This window comes from Erythrolamprus reginae, chromosome 7 (assembly GCF_031021105.1).
Source record: "Erythrolamprus reginae isolate rEryReg1 chromosome 7, rEryReg1.hap1, whole genome shotgun sequence".
NCBI lineage: Eukaryota > Metazoa > Chordata > Lepidosauria > Squamata > Dipsadidae > Erythrolamprus > Erythrolamprus reginae.
Window position 1 is genome coordinate 73,349,139 of NC_091956.1, and position 19,229 is coordinate 73,368,367.

The 19,229-nt window shown below is 39.7% G+C and overlaps 1 protein-coding gene across 1 annotated transcript in view; it reads left to right on the forward strand.

The window, feature by feature from the left end:
• Window positions 1-7,552: 7,552 nt before the first annotated feature.
• The window catches only part of FHDC1 (FH2 domain containing 1), an 81,757-nt gene continuing 70,080 nt past the window's right edge, over window positions 7,553-19,229 (forward strand). The window contains exon 1 of the mRNA XM_070757832.1: window positions 7,553-7,825. The gene's annotated coding sequence lies outside the window, so the exon portion shown is untranslated. The remainder of the gene's footprint in view (window positions 7,826-19,229) is intronic.

Consider the following 19,229-nt stretch of genomic DNA (forward strand, 5'->3'; position numbering starts at 1 on the left):
TCTTTTTGCCGATGTGGAGGGTAGATCATTTGTTGGTTGATATTTGAAGTTGCCAGGTGTTAGACCAGTCTGAGACAAAGTCCAGGTCTTTCTGGAGGGTGAGTGTGTTATCAGTGGTGTTGAAAAGTTTCACATCGTCGGCAAAAAGATCGTCATTTCCCATGTATACATATTCATGTTTTTCCTCCTTTTCATTATTTCATAGAGCTTTGCTTATACAGTATATTATTTTTAGACTTCTTCCATCTGGCCAAAATGCAGTCCCAGCAACAATGCAGGACTGTGATAGAGGAGAAGTAGGAGATTGGCAAATGCCCTTTTGTAGAGCCACAAAGGCTGGGGGACTGGGAACTTGACTTAGAATACGAAAATTAGTATCCCAATATATGTTGCCCGAGGATCCTTGTGGTATTCTCAAAGCTTAAAGGGCAAAGTCTGCCCAACTAAAGTCTTAGGGCGTAAACCTTGCCAAAAACTTTAATCCCTTGATATCATGATGTCAAGAAAATAGAATTCCTTGTTCTTTCTTCAACTTTCTAAGAAATGTTGTTGGAGGGAGTGGGGGATTGATAGTTTTCTGTTTCTTGGCAGAGTTAGATCACTGGCAGATGTCAAGATTTTATATTTGTGTTTTGTTTAGGATATGTATTGTACTTAAAGATTCCAGGGTGATTCACAACAATTCAATAAATAAAAATATACCATTCGTTGCTTTCCGCAAATCGTGTTTCTGCAAGTAAAACTAGTTTAAGTTAACATTGTACAAATAAAGAATTTTTTTAAAAATTTAATCAAAGTATGATGTTAAATGGGGCTACCTTCGAAAAGTGTTCGGAAACTTCAGATCATGCAGAATGCAGCTGCAAGAGCTATCATGGGCGCTCCTAAATATGCCCATGTCACACCAACACTTCGCAGTCTGCATTGGTTGCCGATCAGTTTCCGGTCACAATTCAAAGTGTTGGTTATGACCTATAAAGCCCTTCATGGCACCGGACTCCACGATTGACCTCTCCAGGTTCCTAAGAGGCCAGTAAGGGGCGTATATAAGTGCACTGATGTGCCTATCGTCCCCTGTCCAATTGCCTTTCCTTATATCATATATCATATATATTCTCTCTTTATCTCTCTCTCTCTCTCTCTCTCTCTCTCTCTCTCTCTCTCTCTATATATATATATATATATATATATATATATATATATATATCATATATATTCTCTCCCTATCTCTTATATCATATATATTCTCTCCCTCCCATCTACTTCTCTTCTTTTTTACTTTCTATCTTTATATATATTACTTAATGTCTATTCTCTTCCATATGTATTGTATATTGGACAAAGAATAAATAAATAAATAAATAAATAAATAAATAAATAAATAAATAAATAAATAAATAAATAAATAAATAAATAAATATTAGGCTAAAGCCTGTGGCAAAAACAAACTTCATTATACCTTGGCACAACATGGGAATCTTGCCTATTGTCCATTTATACCGTGTGTTTGCATTAAACACTGTTCCACTAACCAGACAGCTGTGTTTCAATTTAGCATGCTGTGCAAACCCAGAATCCTTTAATATTAACTAAAGGGGGTCACAGAAGACCTGTTTTCCCACAGAGACTTGATCTTTGTGTGTTAGATTCTTTTTTCTATAGCCCCCACCCCCACCTCTTAGAGAAGGTTTAGAGGATGAAAGTCCATAAGAGGGATTTGAGAAGATCCAGACCGTTTTACACACTTTGAGCTTCCAAGCCTGTTCTTTGTCCCAAATTCTTTTAAATGTTGAATGACAAATTGCTCAAGGAGTCCCCAACTTGTTCTCACCTTATCCAGCAGTAGAGCGATACCTCGTCTTACAAACTTAATTGGTTCTGGGACGAGGTTCTTAAGGTGAAAAGTTTGTAAGATCAAACAATGTTTCCCATAGGAATCAATGGAAAAGCGATTAATGCCTGCAAGCCCAAAATTCACCCCTTTTGCCAGCCAAAGCGCCCGTTTTTGCGCTGCTGGGATTCCCCTGAGGTTCCCCTCCATAGGAAACCCCACCTCTGGACTTCTGTGTTTTTGCAATGCTGCAGGGGAATCCCAGCATCGCAAAAACAAGTGCTTCGCTGGCAACGGAAGTCCGGAGGTGGGGTTTCCCATGGAGGGGAGCCTCAGGGGAATCCCAGCAGCGCAAAAACGGGTGCTTCGCTGGCAATGGAAGTCTGGAGGCAGGGCATCCCAGCAGCGGTGGTGGGTTTGTAAGGTGAAAATAGTTTGTAAGAAGAGGCAAAAAAATCTTAAACCCCGGGTTTGTATCTCGAAAAGTTTGTATGACGAGGCGTTTGTAAGATGAGGTATCACTGTACTTGCATATTATTATCCCTTGATTTATTTATTTTTGTTCCTAGAAGTCAGTGGTCCCAGAGCCTGGAGACTGCGGGAGAAGGGGAAAATATAAGATATTTAAGAAATTCCTAGGAACCTACAGTAGTTCTACTGCCTTGAATTTAAAAAGTTGATTATTATTATTATTTATTGAATTTGTATGCCGCCCCTCTCCGTAGACTCGGGGCGGCTCACAGCAGTAATAGAAAACAATGTACAATGCAAATCTAATATTTAAAAAACTAAAAACCCATAATTTTAAAAAACATACACACAACATACCATACATAAACTATATAGGCCTGGGGAAGCTATCTCAGTTCCCCCATGCCTGATGTCAGAGATGGGTTTTAAGAAGTTTACGAAAGGCAAGGAGGGTGGGGGCAATCCTAATCTCCGGGGGGGAGCTGGTTCCAGAGGCCTCTTTCTCTACCTGCTATATCTATTGATATCTCCATATGTCTATAAATGCAAATACTTCATACCCACCTGTCTTATTTACCATACCCATCCCTCTCTCTTTAATAGAATACATTGTATATAGATTTTTAAACAAGAAATACAATGAAATAGGCTATGATCTGCAAGAGTATTGTGATGTATACTCATTTTCATTTTGTAAAAATTAATAAATAGACTTTTTTTTAAAAAAAAGTTGATTCATCAATTCCTTTAAAATATCAAAAAACATTTAAGATGGGGATTCCCCCTCCCCGTATCTGCCAGGATCAACTTTGCTTTTTTTTCTTTCTTTTTGGCACATCACAGATCTAACAAAGTCAAGGTGTGCATAGCAAAGAGAGAACCGTCCTTGCTTTTGGCTCTGGGACTATGTACAGGAAGTCCTCAACTTGCAACCACAATGGACCCCAATATTTATTTATTTATTCATTCATTCATTCATTCATTCATTTATTTATTTATTTACTCACTTACTTGCTTACTTATCTATCTATCTATCTATCCATCCATCCATCCATCCATCTGCTTGCTTGCTTGCTCGCTCGCTCGCTCACTCACTCACTCACTCACTCATTCATTCATTCATTCATTCTTCTATGCCGCCCAATCCCATAGGGACTCATGTTACCAAGTAAGACATTGGTTAAGTGAGTTTTGTCCTTTTCTATGATTTTTCTTGCCACACTTGTTAAGTGACTCCCTGCAGTTCTTAAATTAGTAACACGGTTGTTGAACTGAATCTGGTTTCACTCCTTGACACTGCTTGTCCAGAGGTCACACAAGGGGATCACGTAACCGGAGGACTCTGCAACTGTCATAAATGTGAGTCAGTTGCCAAGCGTCTTAAATATCAATCAAAGACCATGAGGATCTTGTGCAGCGGCCATTAGCGTGAAATCTCATCCTAAGTCACCTTTTTTCCAGTTCTGTTGTCCTTGAATGGTGCTGTTATAACTCTGAACAGTCACTAAATCAGCTGTTGCAAGTTTATTTACTTATTTACTTATTTACTTATTTACTTATTTACTTATTTACTTATTTACTTATTTATTTACTTACTTACTTACTTACTTACTTACTTACTTACTTACTTACTTACTTACTTACTTACTTACTTACTTACTTACTTACTTACTTACTTACTTACTTATTCATTCAATTTTTATGCCGCCCTTCTCCTTAGACTCAGGGCGGCTTACAACATGTTAGCAATAGCACTTTTTTAACAGAGCCAGCCTATTGCCCCCACAATCCGGGTCCTCATTTTACCCACCTCGGAAGGATGGAAGGCTGAGTCAACCTTGAGCCAGTGATGAGATTTGAACCGCTGACCTTCAGATCTACAGTCAGCTTCAGTGGCCTGCAGTACAGCACTCTACCTGCTGCACCACCCCGGCTCTATATAAGTTTAGGACTACCTGTACTACCGTTTCCCAAGGGAGTGTGGGCGGGTGCAATGTAATTCTCTGCAGGTCCACTCCACGGCAAGCTCCGTTTGATCTTGCCAGCAGATTTGGCAGATGGAATCTCAGTAGGCTCAAGGTTGACTCAGCCTTCCATCCTTCCAAGGTCGGTAAAATGAGGACCCAGATTGTTGGGGGCAATATGCTCACTCTCTGTAAATAGAAATAGAAATGGAATAGAAATGGAATAGAAATGGAATAGAAATAGAATAGAAATGGAATAGAAATGGAATAGAAATGGAATAGAAATGGAATAGAAATGGAATAGAAATGGAATAGAAATGGAATAGAAATGGAATAGAAATGGAATAGAAATGGAATAGAAATGGAATAGAAATGGAATAGAAATGGAATAGAAATAGAAATAGAAATAGAATAGAAATAGAATAGAAATAGAAATAGAAATAGAAATAGAAATAGAAATAGAATAGAAATAGAATAGAAATAGAATAGAAATGGAATAGAAATGGAATAGAAATGGAATAGAAATGGAATAGAAATGGAATAGAAATGGAATAGAAATAGAAATAGAAATAGAAATGGAATAGAAATAGAATAGAAATAGAATAGAAATGGAATAGAAATGGAATAGAAATGGAATAGAAATAGAATAGAAATAGAATAGAAATAGAAATAGAATAGAAATAGAATAGAAATAGAATAGAAATAGAAATAGAATAGAAATAGAATAGAAATAGAATAGAAATAGAATAGAAATAGAATAGAAATAGAATAGAAATAGAATAGAAATAGAATAGAAATAGAATAGAAATAGAATAGAAATAGAATAGAAATAGAAATAGAATAGAAATAGAATAGAAATAGAATAGAAATAGAATAGAAATAGAAATAGAATAGAAATAGAATAGAAATAGAATAGAAATAGAATAGAAATAGAATAGAAATAGAATAGAAATAGAATAGAAATAGAATAGAAATAGAATAGAAATAGAAATAGAATAGAAATAGAATAGAAATAGAATAGAAATAGAATAGAAATAGAAATAGAATAGAAATAGAATAGAAATAGAATAGAAATAGAATAGAAATAGAATAGAAATAGAATAGAAATAGAATAGAAATAGAATAGAAATAGAAATAGAAATAGAAATAGAATAGAAATAGAATAGAAATAGAATAGAATAGAAATAGAATAGAAATAGAATAGAAATAGAATAGAAATAGAATAGAAATAGAATAGAAATAGAATAGAAATAGAATAGAAATAGGAATAGAAATGGAATAGAAATGGAATAGAAATGGAATAGAAATAGAATAGAAATAGAATAGAAATAGAATAGAAATAGAATAGAATAGAATTCTTTATTGGCCAAGTGTGATTGGACTCACAAAGAATTTGTCATTGATGCATATGCTCTCAGTTGAAGATACATTTGTGAAAAATCATGAGGTACAACACTTAATGATTTTCACAGGGGTCAAATAGGCAATGAGGAAACAATCGATATTAATAAAAAAAATCTTAAGGATACAAGCAACAAGCTACAGTCATACAGTCCTAAGTGGGAGGAGATGGGTGATAGGAATGATGAGAAAATACTAGTAGTAATAGTAATGCAGACTTGGCAAATAGTTTGACAGTGACAAATATGACTTTAGCAATCGAGTTGTCGAAGCGTGGTCACTACGGGACTCCATAGTATCATTCCCTAACCCCCAACACTTTACCCTTAGACTATCTATGGTAGACCTCACCAGGTTCCTAAGAGGTCAGTAAGGGGCGTACATAAGTGCACCAGAGTGCCTACCGTCCCATGTCCTATAGTCTCTCCTATATCTCCTATATCTTCTCTTCTATCTCTTCTATCCCTTCTATCTCTTCTATCTCTTCTATCTTTTCTGCTATTCTCTCTAGTTATATTTTACTCCTATATTTTCCCTTCTATACTCTCTTTGATACATTCTACTCATATATACGGGCGATCCAAGTTCGCTCCTGATTGGCTGGATTTTTTAAACATAAACTATACAGTTTATGTATGGTATATTTGTGTGTACGTTTTATTTTAATAAGGGTTTTTTAATGACTTTTAATTATTAGATTTGTTATATATTATGTTATTATTCTTGTGAGCCGCCCTGAGTCTACGGAGAGGGGCGGCATACAAATCTAATACATTGAATTGAATTGAATCCTCTATAACAGTGGTTCTCAACCTTTCTAATGCCGCGACCCCTTATTACAATTCTTCATGTTGTGGTGACCCCCAACCATAACTCTGGCACCAATTCTGATTGGGAGGACGGTCAGAGGGACACCCCCATTGTAAACGCCAGATTGGTCAGATTGTAAAAATATGTTCCAAGGTGCTAGAATAGACACTTTAGTTCCTAACACTATGGGAAATTTGTCTTTTCTTAGGGTCTTAGGCAACCCTGTGGCACAGTCATTCAACACCCCCAAAGGGGTCCCGACCCCCAGTTTGAGAACCACTGCTCTATAACCTTCATTGTGTATTATTGTGTATTGGACAAAACAAACAAATAAATTTAAAAAAATGTTTCTTTCTTTTTTCTTTCTTTCTTTCTTTGTTTGTTTGTTTGTTTGTTTATTTATTCCAATACATAATACACATTGAAGAGAATAGATATTTAGTAATATAAATAAAGAAACAAATTTGAAAGGAAGAAAAGATAAAGGAGATAAGGAGAGACAATTGGACAGGGGACAGAAGACACACGAGTGCACTTATGCATGCCCTTACTGACCTCTAAGGAACCTGGAGAGGTCAATCGTGGATAGTCTAAGGAAAAATGTTGGGGGTTAGGAGTTGACACTACTGAGTCAGGTAATGAGTTTCGACAACTCGGTTGCTGAAGTCATATATTTTATAAGTATTGAGGGAATTTGTTTAGCAGAGTGATGGCGTGGGAGGGGAAACTGTTCTTGTGCCTAGTTGCCTTGGTGCGCAGTGCTCTGTAGCGGCTTAGAGAGTAAACCGCTTAGAAAGGGCTGCAAAGCGCTGTGAAGCGGTATATAAGTCTAAGTGCTGTTGCTCTTGCTATTTGGGGTTGAATGGGGTGGCTCTCCAAGCGTCAATTGCTTGGAGTTGCACTGCCCACCAGGCAGGGCTTTTGTACCTCCGAGCTCGGCCATTCCGTTTGCAGTGAGCGGCATATAAATGCAATAAATAAACTCGTGGCCACAAGAGCGGGCACGAAGGTAGAGGCCGGGGGGGGGGGGGGAGAGCGCGGAACCTGTTAAAAACACCCGCAAGGCTATTAGCGCGAGCGAAGGTCTGCGAGCTCCCGGCCTCTCCGTCTTAATTGCTACTTGGCGAGCAAGGCTGGTTTGCTGCTGCTACCTGAAGCAGCCCCGCCTAAAGCCGCGCTTGCGCAGCGTCCCCGCCTCGTCCGGCTTAATCCCGGCAAGCGAAAGAGGTGGTGGCGGCCGCGGCGGTAGCAGCGCTGGCGTCCGGAGGGCTTTGAGGAGTCCGCCCGCTCGGCGTCCGGACGCTGCGGGTTCGCTTGGCGGAGCTCCCCCCGGGTGGGAGGCAGGCAGGTAAGGTCGAGTGATCCAAGTTCGGATTTTTAAAAAGCTCGGTGTGTCTATTAGCGCAACTCCCGACGTCTCTACCTAAGACTACGGTTCCCACTGTAGGCGCAGCTGGAACGGCTGCTGGCGAGGGAGTCGCCGTTCCTCCCAACAGGTCGGAGGTCTGGGTCACTCGGGCTGATATGCGGAGGTCAGCGAAGGCTTTAGAGGCGTCCTCTGCCTTCCTCCGCGCCCTGCTTTTGGGTCCCCGGGCTGCGGCTCTCTTCGCGTTTGCTTGGAAGGGAGGCTGGTTCGGAGGGACCCGCCAGCCGGCTTTCTCGGCATCCGATCTCCTTTCTCTCCCTCCCCGGCGTCCCCCTTCCAGCCATAGAGACCCCGGCCGCAGCTCGGTTCTAGCGTTGGACTACAGTTCCCATCATCCGAGCCAACAGCAGGTGTACTAACTGGGGCACTTCAAAGGATGCCCCGCGGTGTCCCCGTCTCGGGAAAAGCTCTATCTAAACCACTGGGAGGTTTGCATTGTGTTTTTAAATGTTTTCGGGAATCGTATCGTTGTTTTATATGTCAATTAAAAAGGAAATAAACCATTGGGAAGCGAACGGGGGTGGGGGGAGAGGAATGGAAGTGGATTTCGGGAGGAAGGAGGCGGTTGTGTGTTTGTTTCGAAGGAAAGGGTACAGGGTCGTTGGCTTCGGTTAGATTTCTCTTACTCTTTCTCTCTCCGCCCCCCCCCCCCATGAAATTAAGACACACTCCCGCCAGCCCGGCATCTTTGCCCTTGTAATAGTATTGGGTTGTATTGAAGAGGGAGTTCTTCTGTAAAACTCGCCTTTTCCTCCACTTCTCTCTCTCTCTCTCTCTCTCTCTCTCTCACACACACACACACATTCTCTTCTTTCTCTCTCTCAAATACACACACACTAAAGGACACACTATTTTCTCTCTCTCACACACACACATATTCAAACACACACTTCTCTCTCACACACACACATACACACACACCTTCTCTTTTTTCTCTCACACACATTCACACACTCAAAGACACTCTTTTCTCTCACACACACATTCATACACACTCTTCTCTCTTTCACACACACACACATTCTCTTTTTTCTCTCTCACACACACGTTCATACACACAACGTACTCTGCTCTCTCTCACACACACTCACACACTCAAAGACACTTTTTTTTCTCTCACACATTCATACTCTCTCTCTCTCACACACACACACACACGTTTTCAGGCAGACACCCTCGACTTAAAAGCCGGTGCCGAGGCACTCATCCCCTTCTCTCTGCTCGCTTTCTTCCCCGGTGTGGCTTGAATTCAAGAAAGGCTTTGAATTCCCTCAGAAGTTGTCGACCGAAGCGCTATATTATGGCTCGGACTAGCTGGGCTCCCTCAGCGTGAGGGAAGAAGGGGGCTGTGTATGCGTCGGGCAAGGCTTATGGCTTCTTCTCACCCTCCCCCCCCCCACACACACACCTCCCCGGAAAATAAGTACTGTATAGGGGAGAAGAGGGACGGCGGGAAGAAGCGCCCTTTAAGTCTCTCCTTTTCCCCTCACGTAATCCTGAGGGAAACGCGAAACCCTGGATCGCTCGGCCGAAGCCCGAAAGGCAGCCTTAAGCTCCCGGGAATTAAAAGCGGGGGAAGCGGGGAGGGAAGGGAGGGTGAGTGCGGAAAAAAAAAAAGCGTGAGGTGGGAGTCGCCGGGTATCCCCCGGATAGTTCGCCGCCCCCGCCGCCGCCCCGTCAGCGTTTCCCTCGGACTGCGGCTGGAAAAGGAGAACGCCGCCCCTGCTTACAAAGGCTGGAGTTAGGAAGGAGCGATTAAAAAACCTCCCCGCCGCCACAGCAACCTCCCCCTCCCGGGAGGTGTCGCAAGGTGCCCGCGGGAGCCCCCGGGCGCTTTCGGCGGAGAGAGGGAGGCCAAGTCTCTCGTGGGCCGCGGAGGAGGCGCAGCCATGGAAACAATGGGCTTCCTTGGCGCAGAAGCTGCTCTGAGGGGGGCGGCCCGTGAGGGGGGGAATTGTTGCCTCGCGCCCCGGCGGGAAGAAGCAGCAGCAAGCCGGGCAGGTGGGAAGCAGGAAAGCGGAGGAAGGGGAGTGTGTTGGTGCGGTCCGTTTGGTTGGAACGGGCGTGGTTAGAAAATATCTCTTGCAGGAGGTTGAAGGGGCAAGAAACTGAATATTACAAAGTATGGGATAAGGTCTATGATTGGTTGAACAGAAGATTAAGGAATAATTAAATAACTAAAAATATCAGATGGAACTAAATAGCTTTAAAAAATCTGTAAATAACTACAAATATTATATGGAACTAAATAGCTTAAAAAATCTGTAAATAACAGGAAATATAAGTATGTTTTGTTGCATGAGATGATTTGCAAAGGTTTTTCTCCCGGAAACTTCTGATAGGAGCAGAGCAGTAATAGCTCCTATATTTTGTTATATGTTGGTCGTTTTCTTGTATATATGTTGGTGTCTTGTTTCATTTTAATTAAATAAAGAAAAAATAAAATGTCTCTTGCATCATCTGCTGTGGGAAAGAGACCCCCTTATCGCCACATTCACCATCTCTGATGGTGCTTCTGCCACTGCAAGGCGGGTACCGGTAGCTTTGGCGTCAGCATCTGTCTTTCTCTCTCCTGGTTTGGAGAGGGGGGTGATCTTCGCTGCAGCCCACAACGCCTCGCCCTTAACAGAATCAAGAGTGTAGTAAGATGGAGAAGAAGAATTTTGATTTAGACTTTTAAGAATTGGCAACGTTGTGTAAAATTCATACACATTTTTAGATGAGGAGAGATGAGAGCCTTTGTTGAGTGAGTAATAAGAAAAGTTTATATGTGGTTGATTTTAAGCATTGTTGTGTTTATAACTACACTGCTCAAAAAAATTAACGTAACACAATCTAACTCCCAAGTAAATCAAACTTCTGTGAAATCAAATTGTCCACTTAGGAAGCAACACTGATTGACAATCAATTTCACATACTGTTGTGCACATTCAACTTTGTACAGAACAAAGTACGTATTCAAAGATAATATTCCATTCATTCAGCTCTAGGATGTGTTATTTGAGTGTTCCCTTTTTTATTTTTTGGGGGGCAGTATACATATTGCTTTATTTTGTGGTGGAGAAAATAAAAATTGTATACCCGTACAAACAGTATCAAGAGGGACGACTGCCTCTGATCTCACTTCGACTCTGGCTGTTAATGAGCTTGATGTTTTTAATTGGCTGCTTCCCAATTTTTTTTTGGTAAGGATTTGTCCAGAAACAAAACAAGCAGGTTAATAGCATAATAATACAGTAATAGCATCAGCTAGTGCCTAGGAGAGTAAATAGAGGCACCAGTGATCTGAGATGGAGATGCAATGTTCAGGGAATTTGTTCCTGCAGAATTTGATTGATTGATTGATTGTATTGGTAGTATACAAAGATATAACAATGTTTACATACATGATACTAGTTTGTGTGTGTGTGAGAGAGAGAGAGGACAGGGGACGGAAGGCACGCTGGTGCACTTATGCACACCCCTTACTGACCTCATAGGAATCGAGTGAGGTCAGTAGTGGATAGTCTAAGGGTAAAGTTTTGGGGGTTAGGTGATGATACTACAGAGTCAGGCAGTGAGTTCCATTCATTAATTACTCGGTTACTAAAGTCGTATTTCCTGCAGTCGAGTTTGGAGTGGTTTAGTTTAAGTTTGTATCTGTTGTGTGCTCGTGTATTGTTTCGGTTGAAGCTGAAGTAGTAGTTAATGGACAGGAAGGACGTTGTAGCAGATGATTTTATGGGCTATGCTTAGGTCGTGTTTAAGGCGATGTAGGTCTAAGCTTTCTAAACCTAGATTGAAAGTCTAGTTGCATAGGTTTTCCTTATAGGTTTTTGGGTGGGTTTAATCAAACAGAAGTTAAAAGTAAAGGTACCTTCTAAAAACCCCTTAAATTTCTAATTTCAGAAGCTGTTAATCAAATGAGAACTGGAACAGACTTAGATTCACTTCTTTTTCAAATGATCATCTTGTGCTCTAGCACAGGGGAGAGCCCCCACTTGGGTGGTCCCCTAAGCAGAAGGCTGTTTTATTATTCCAAATTCACATGTGCCTCCTCCCATAATTTTAAAAAAATTAGATAGCAAACTTCTTAAGCTTGGAAAATGAGGACTGGGGGCGGGGAAAGATTGTTTCCCTAATCTATAAAGAGTTTAAGGCTTTAAGGATACTTTAAAATTGCATTTTCGCTTTTAGTAAGGCATTAAGTTTAATTGTCAAGCTGTATTGTGCAGGCTTGGTTTGATTTATAAAAAAATATTCAGCAACAACTTTTTCATGTTCTCATGAAATGTATCCAGCTTGTTCTAGATGCTAAAGTTTCTGCTGCCTGAATGGCTTAGCACTGCTGTCCCTGTCAGGCATTGATGGCACATAATTTAAATTCAGCCATTAAGGAAGAGAAATGGTTTGGCTTCAATCCATTATTGACCATTCACTAGTTGGGACATAAGAGAGAGTGAGCCCAAAGTTTACAGTTATAAGATGCTATCAAGTTGTAACTCGAAAAGCAACAGTGTACCTATTCCAGCCTCCCTGTATATCCCTGCTTTATTTTCAGTTATGTTAGCTGATGTAAAAACAAGTACTATTTGGCAGATAACCCAATATTTTGATCTAAGGCCTGAAGAAATTGTAAGTCTCAGCAATGGATTGGATATAGGAATGAATATTGTGATTACAAAGGAGAAGCAGTAAACTACCATATTGCATGTTCTGCATTAAATAAGCTGATCCTTAGAAATAATATAGGTTTCCTAAAAATATAAAAGGACTTTGTTTTTTGTGTTGCAAATACAATAAACACCCATGTTTGCTTTTTAAGGAAAACAAAACAAAAACATCCTTTCAAATGCCTTCTGCACTCCAGAATTTGCTGCTTTAGTATTTGAGGGTAGTTGCTCAAGCTCCTATTTTTGTAAGGGAATTACTGTGTAGATATTAAAACATTGATATGTTGATATCCGAGCATTGTGCTGAAAGCTTCTAGCATGTTAAAATTAGCAGCATCAGTATTCTGATATAGAAATTTGTCTTAAAATATGAATTCCAGTCAATTATATTTTCATCCATTATGACGATATCTGTTATTTTATTATTATGGATGTGAGTGTGGATTTCTTAGAAACATACCACTTTTAGATATGACTTGATTATTATAGGATTAATTGTAAATTACTCAAATTTCTGAAAATTTCAAATAGTTAAACCATAGCAGCCACTGTATCATACAGTATATATTTAGGAATATCTCTGTTTGCCTGTGGATTCCTGGTGGGCTTATTATTAGAGAACCGAGGTGAATTTACACATCAGCACCTATTCTTGCTGATATATGATATTTCTTTAGATATTTCTAATATTGTTTCTTCACCTTTGCATTGGATTCACATTTTCACATTCTGGAGAAAACATCAGGCTGTGGAAAGGGCTGACTCTATTTGTACTGCTGGTACACACATATAATAATAATAATAATAATAATAATAATAATAATAATAATAATAATAATAATAATAATAATAATAATAATTCCAGCATAGTGATCTTGTTTGCTGTGTTGTACTGACATAATAATAATAATAATAATAATAATAATAATAATAATAATAATAATAATATATTAGATTTGTATGCCGCCCCTCTCCGAAGACTCGGGGCGGCTCACAACAATAATAAAAACAATGTTACAGTGGAACAAATCTAATAATAAAAGAGAAAAAACATATAAAACCCCATCGTTTAAAACCAAACAACACATACCAAACATAAAATATAAAAAGCCTGGGGGAGGTGTCTCAGTTCCCCCATAAAAAGATCTGTACCTCAATTCCTCTCTAGGACTTTATACTGACACATCTACTTTTATATCTAATGTAATTTTCAGTGTTATTTGTGCACAACACAGGTGCATAGCTTATTTATACAATGGGGTTGTGAGAGTATGCCTTAGGCGTACACATTTATTCATTCACACCCTTTCCTGTGAATCAGGGTCTATCGGCAGCTCAGTACCACACCCCACCCATACCCTGCGTAACTTGAACACCAGGATTGTGTGGGAACCGGCCCCAAGACCTCTTCAGATTAAAACTCTGGTTTCCTTCAGACTAGTTGTTCAGCATGAAATCCCACATCCAGCAAAATGTGTGGTAATAGCCTCCAGTTTTATTCTTGCACCAGGTCCGTGTTGGCGAAGCTACAGCACGCGTGCCACAGGTGGTACGCGGAGCCATATCTGAGCGCAGGTGAGGTGTTGCCCTGTTAGCTTCAGTGCGCATATGCGCACTGACCAACTGATTTCGGTCCTCTGGAGAGGTGATGCTCTTTTTCCCCTCCTGATGGCTTTCTTTTAATACATTTTTTTGATTTTTATAATAATAGAATAGAATAGAATATAATTTTTATTGGCCAAGTGTGATTGGACACACAAGGAATTTGTCTTGGTGCATATGCTCTCAGCGTACATAAAATAAAATATACATTTGTCAAGAATCATGTGGTACAACACTTAATGCTTGTCATAGGGGTCAAATAAGCAACGAAGAAGCAATATTAATAAAAATCTTAGGATATAAGCAACAAGTTACAGTCATACAGTCAACATGGGAGGAAATGGGTGATAGGAATGATGAGAAAAACTAGTAGAATAGAAGTGCAGATTTAGTAGAAAGTCTGACAGTGTTGAGGGAATTATTTGTTTAGTAGAGTGATGGCGTTCGGAAAAAAAATTGTTCTTGTGTCTAGTTGTCTTGGTGTGCAGTGCTCTGTAGCGACGTTTTGATGGTAGGAGTTAAAACAGTTTGTGTCCAGGATGCGAAAGGTCAGTAAATATTTTCCCCGCCCTCTTTTTGACTCGTGCAGTATACAGGTCCTCAATGGAAGGCAGGTTGGCAGCAATTCTTTTTTCCGCAGTTCTGATTGTCCTCTGAAGTCTGTGTCGGTCCTGTTGGGTTGCAGCACCAAACCAGACAGTTATAGAGGTGCAGATGACAATAATAATAAACAAATGCACACAACACAAAACAGAGCGCAGTGATATGTGCTTCCGCCACCCAACACCAATCATTCAATCCCTCCACCAAATGTGGGTGTGTTAATTTATAATATTTTAAAACCAGGGACATCAACATATTTACAGAATATAGAGTGATTCCAATTTGTTCTTTATGGCTCGGCCTTGAATTCTACTAGCCATAAAACCTCTGACTCTATCCCGTCTTCCCATTGGTTTTTACACTTTATTTTCATCGATCATGTTCATTTTAATTTCCATAATTTTAAATTGAATGCTTCAGGAAAGATTCCTCCAAAAGCTGGGCATGTATGTTAAACTGCGGAGTGTCAGAGCTACGCTGTCCTGTCAGAGATACAAAGTGAAGCAATGTCAGCTGTTTCCCGGCCCAGCGAGCAGCTATGAAGGCACACCAAGGACAAGGGGCTGGGATTCCAACAGGACTGGAGTTGGTCTGCGCAGGAGTGACAGACAAACTCCATTTTGGCTAAAACTGTAGGCGTTTGTTGGGATCCAAGGTTTTTTTCGGGGAGAGCTTGGTAAAAATAGGGAAGGTGCAAAATCAACAGCAGGCGGTGTGGTGCCCCCACCCAACTCCCACCATGCCTGCTGCTCTGCCGCCAGCCGAGCTGAGCTGGAGAAGGAGCAGTGGGCAGGGTGGCTGCCCAGCCAACAAATGCTGCCCTGTGTGCCTGAGTGGGCTCCCAGTGTTCCTTCGGTGCAGTCCCGCCACCAACAGCAGTGGCAGCTGTAGGGGGATGGGCAAGAGCTACTGACCCACTCAGGGGCACTTCGCTCACCTCTTGGGCTTTCCTCGCGCGCCCCATCTTCTTATCCACCTTTGCAGCAACTACTGCTGCTACTTCCTCAAGTGTACAAGGCCAACTCATTTCAAAACACAAACATAACCAAGCCAGCACTCCCAAAACCTGGGGTAGATGAATGGGTTGGTTCACTCATCCACCCCAGTGGTGGTGGGAGGTGGAAGATGGCAGTGGCTCCATTTTCGGGCCGCCCATTACTGGCCATGGTCATCCTAGTGTCATCCTTTATAGCAGGGGCAGCCAACTTCAGAAACCACTAAAGTCATAATTTTAAATCCCGCAGACCACTAAAAGATAAATAGTATTTATCTTTTAAAAAATTAATATTAGTGGTCTGTGGGACCACCAATATTACACTAAGTAGTATTTAGTGCAATATAAAAAATGCAAATATTTTTTCTGCAGACTATCAAACTTTTCTTGTGGACCACCAGTGGTCCATGGACCACCAATTTGTGACCTCTGCTTTATAGGGTCCAGCCAGAGGGTATTCTCCTTTTTTCCAGTGATCTCTCCCAGCATGATTGACTTTTTGAGTGAAACAGTTCTCATGAGGTGACCAAAGTGTGACAGACTCTCTTTGGCGATATTTTTGGTGAGGTTCAGCCTAGGACTTTTTTAAAATTATTTTTGCAGTCCATGCAATGGGTAATAGTCACCTCCAGCACCATAGTTCAAAGGCTTCTGGAAAAAAGAGGACAAAACGTTTCCGGGAAATCATCATTTGTTTGAACAGGTGTCTGGTTAACCATTCCCTGAAGGAGAATGCTGGCTTAAATAGGCTTGGGTTTATGATTCTCATTCAGTATAAATGGTGATGTGGAACCCTGCTGAGTCTCTGTAAGCCAGGGAGCCTCTGTCAATTGGAACAAGTTTCTTGATGCAAAGCTAGATGTGTTCATCTACACCTGAGATCTTTCTGAAATGTTTTAATTCTGCAGTTAATATGCAAAGAAAGGGGCTGATATAGTGACAAAGCATTATCATGTCAGTTGTGCCTCTTTCCAATAACAATTAAGCTCCCTTGGTGTGGTTTTCCTCTTTGCACATATCTCCTAGATGGGGAAGTGTATTATTATTATTATTATTATTATTATTATTATTATTATTATTATTACTATTACTACTATTACTATTACTACTACTACTACTATTATTATTATTATTATTATTATTATTATTATTATTATTATTATTATTATTATTATTAGCCCCGGTGGTGCAGTGGTTAGAGTGCATTACTCCAAGCTACTTCTGCTGATCACTGGCTGCCAGCAGTTTGTCAGATCGAATCTTAGTAGGCTCAAGGTTGACTCAGCCTTCTGTCCATCCAAGGTTGGTAAAGTGAGAACCCAGATTGTTGGGGGCAATAGGCTTACTCTCTGTAAACCACTTAGAAAGGGATGTAAAGCACTGTGAAGCAGTATATAAGTCTAAATGCTAAATTATAGGTGATACATTTTGCTCTATTTTCTCTTATTGCGTGCTTAATTTTTCATAAATGTATGTATGTATGTATGTATGTATGTATGTATGTATGTGTGTATGTATGTATGTATTAACTAACTAACTAACTAACTAAACCTGCATGCCATCCAACTTCCAGAGGATTCTGGGCGGCTCACAGCAAAGATGAAACATCGTAAACATCGAAACCATCAAAAACATCTATTAAAAACAATTAAGAAACATATACATCATTCATTTCTGGTTGGATCTTATAAGGATATAATGGTGAGATCAAGAGCCTCAGCCTGCATTGTGGAAGGCCAATAGGGTTAACCTAGGGGTAGTACATAGCTTCCCCAAACTCTGGATTTTGCACTCATTAGTGTTCGGCACTTATCCCCTCAAACAACATGGTTGTTTCTGATTCAGTTATTATAACACAGATACACCTGTCCATCCTCAGAGCGTCAACCTGGGGCAAAGTTTCTGTAGGCACAAAATGATACTGACTTTATCAGAATCATAGTAGTATTAATTATTTCTCATTTCACTTGAATCAGGACAACTTGCATGTATAAAATGAAATTAGTAATGTCCATGTCTCTTGCTTCACCCCTTCTTGAAGTGATTCTGCTAAACCTAGAAACCTAGAAGACTGACGGCAGAAAAAGACCTCATGGTCCATCTAGTCTGCCCTTATACTATTTTCTGTATTTTATCTTAGGATGGATATATGTTTATCCCAGGCATGTTTAAATTCAGTTACTGTGGATGTATCTACCACGTCTGCTGGAAGTTTGTTCCAAGCATCTACTACTCTTTCAGTATAATAATATTTTCTCACGTTGCTTTTTATCTTTCCCCCAACTAACTTCAGATTGTGTCCCCTTGTTCTTGTGTTCACTTTCCTATTAAAAACACTTCCCTCCTGGACCTTATTTAACCCTTTAACATATTTAAATGTTTCGATCATGTCCCCCCTTTTCCTTCTGTCCTCCAGATTATACAGATTGAGTTCATTAAGTCTTTCCTGATACGTTTTATGCTTAAGACCTTCCACCATTCTTGTAGCCTGTCTAAAACACCTGTTCCATATCTCTTGTTTTCCTTATACATCTTCTCAGTGTCACCATCAGAATAGTGCAAGAATGAATTAATCACTTCCTTTTGGGCCACTCATTACCTGCTTTCTTAACTGAAGGCTGGAAGAGAGACCAGCTTGTAGCATTCATGTTTACCTTGGATGTAAGTGGCAATTTGGAATTACTGAGCTTTTGTGAATGTTATGCATGTACATGGTGCATTTAGAATTGTCACTTCCATGAAAAATCTTCATTGTTTTAAAACTGGTTGGTCCAGTGCACAAGAACTTCACATATACAGTTTTTCCTTTAGTTAGAAAATATATTTCAAATTACGGTAGTTGTATTATTCTGAGCACAGGTTTATCGTTTCCTAAATAATAATAATAATAATAATAATAATAATAATAATAATAATAATAATAATAATAATAATAATTTATTAGATTTGTATGCCACCCTTCTCCGAAGACTGTCAAACATGCTTGTTTTTTTAAAAAGCTTTGTGATTCATTAGTCAGCTGGATCATAAATACCCATTTTAATTACCGTATATAAATTTTGCATTGTAAATTATATTCTGGAATTGTTATTTCTCTTGCTGTTAATTGCCAAGTTATTTGATTGATACAAATCTAGACGTTTACCTACGTATTGCTCTGCAAAAAAAGTAATCAATTTTTCTCTGCAACTAAAGTTCTTTAATTTTTTTTATATTGCTGAAAACCAATTTGCTTATAATAAGAGAAAATACTGGTTTTTGAATTGCTTAATATCAATCCATAAATAATGTCAATCTGCCACACTTTACATAGTACTGGTTGTTCTGAAGATATTTAAACATTTCCATTTTAAGAACTGTGTTTGAAAGCTTATTAGTCTTTGCATTTCTTTAACAAAGAGCTATATTGTTCTGACAATACAATTTAGTTTTATAATTTTCTGTCAGATTCTGTCTCTGACTTTATCTTTCTTTC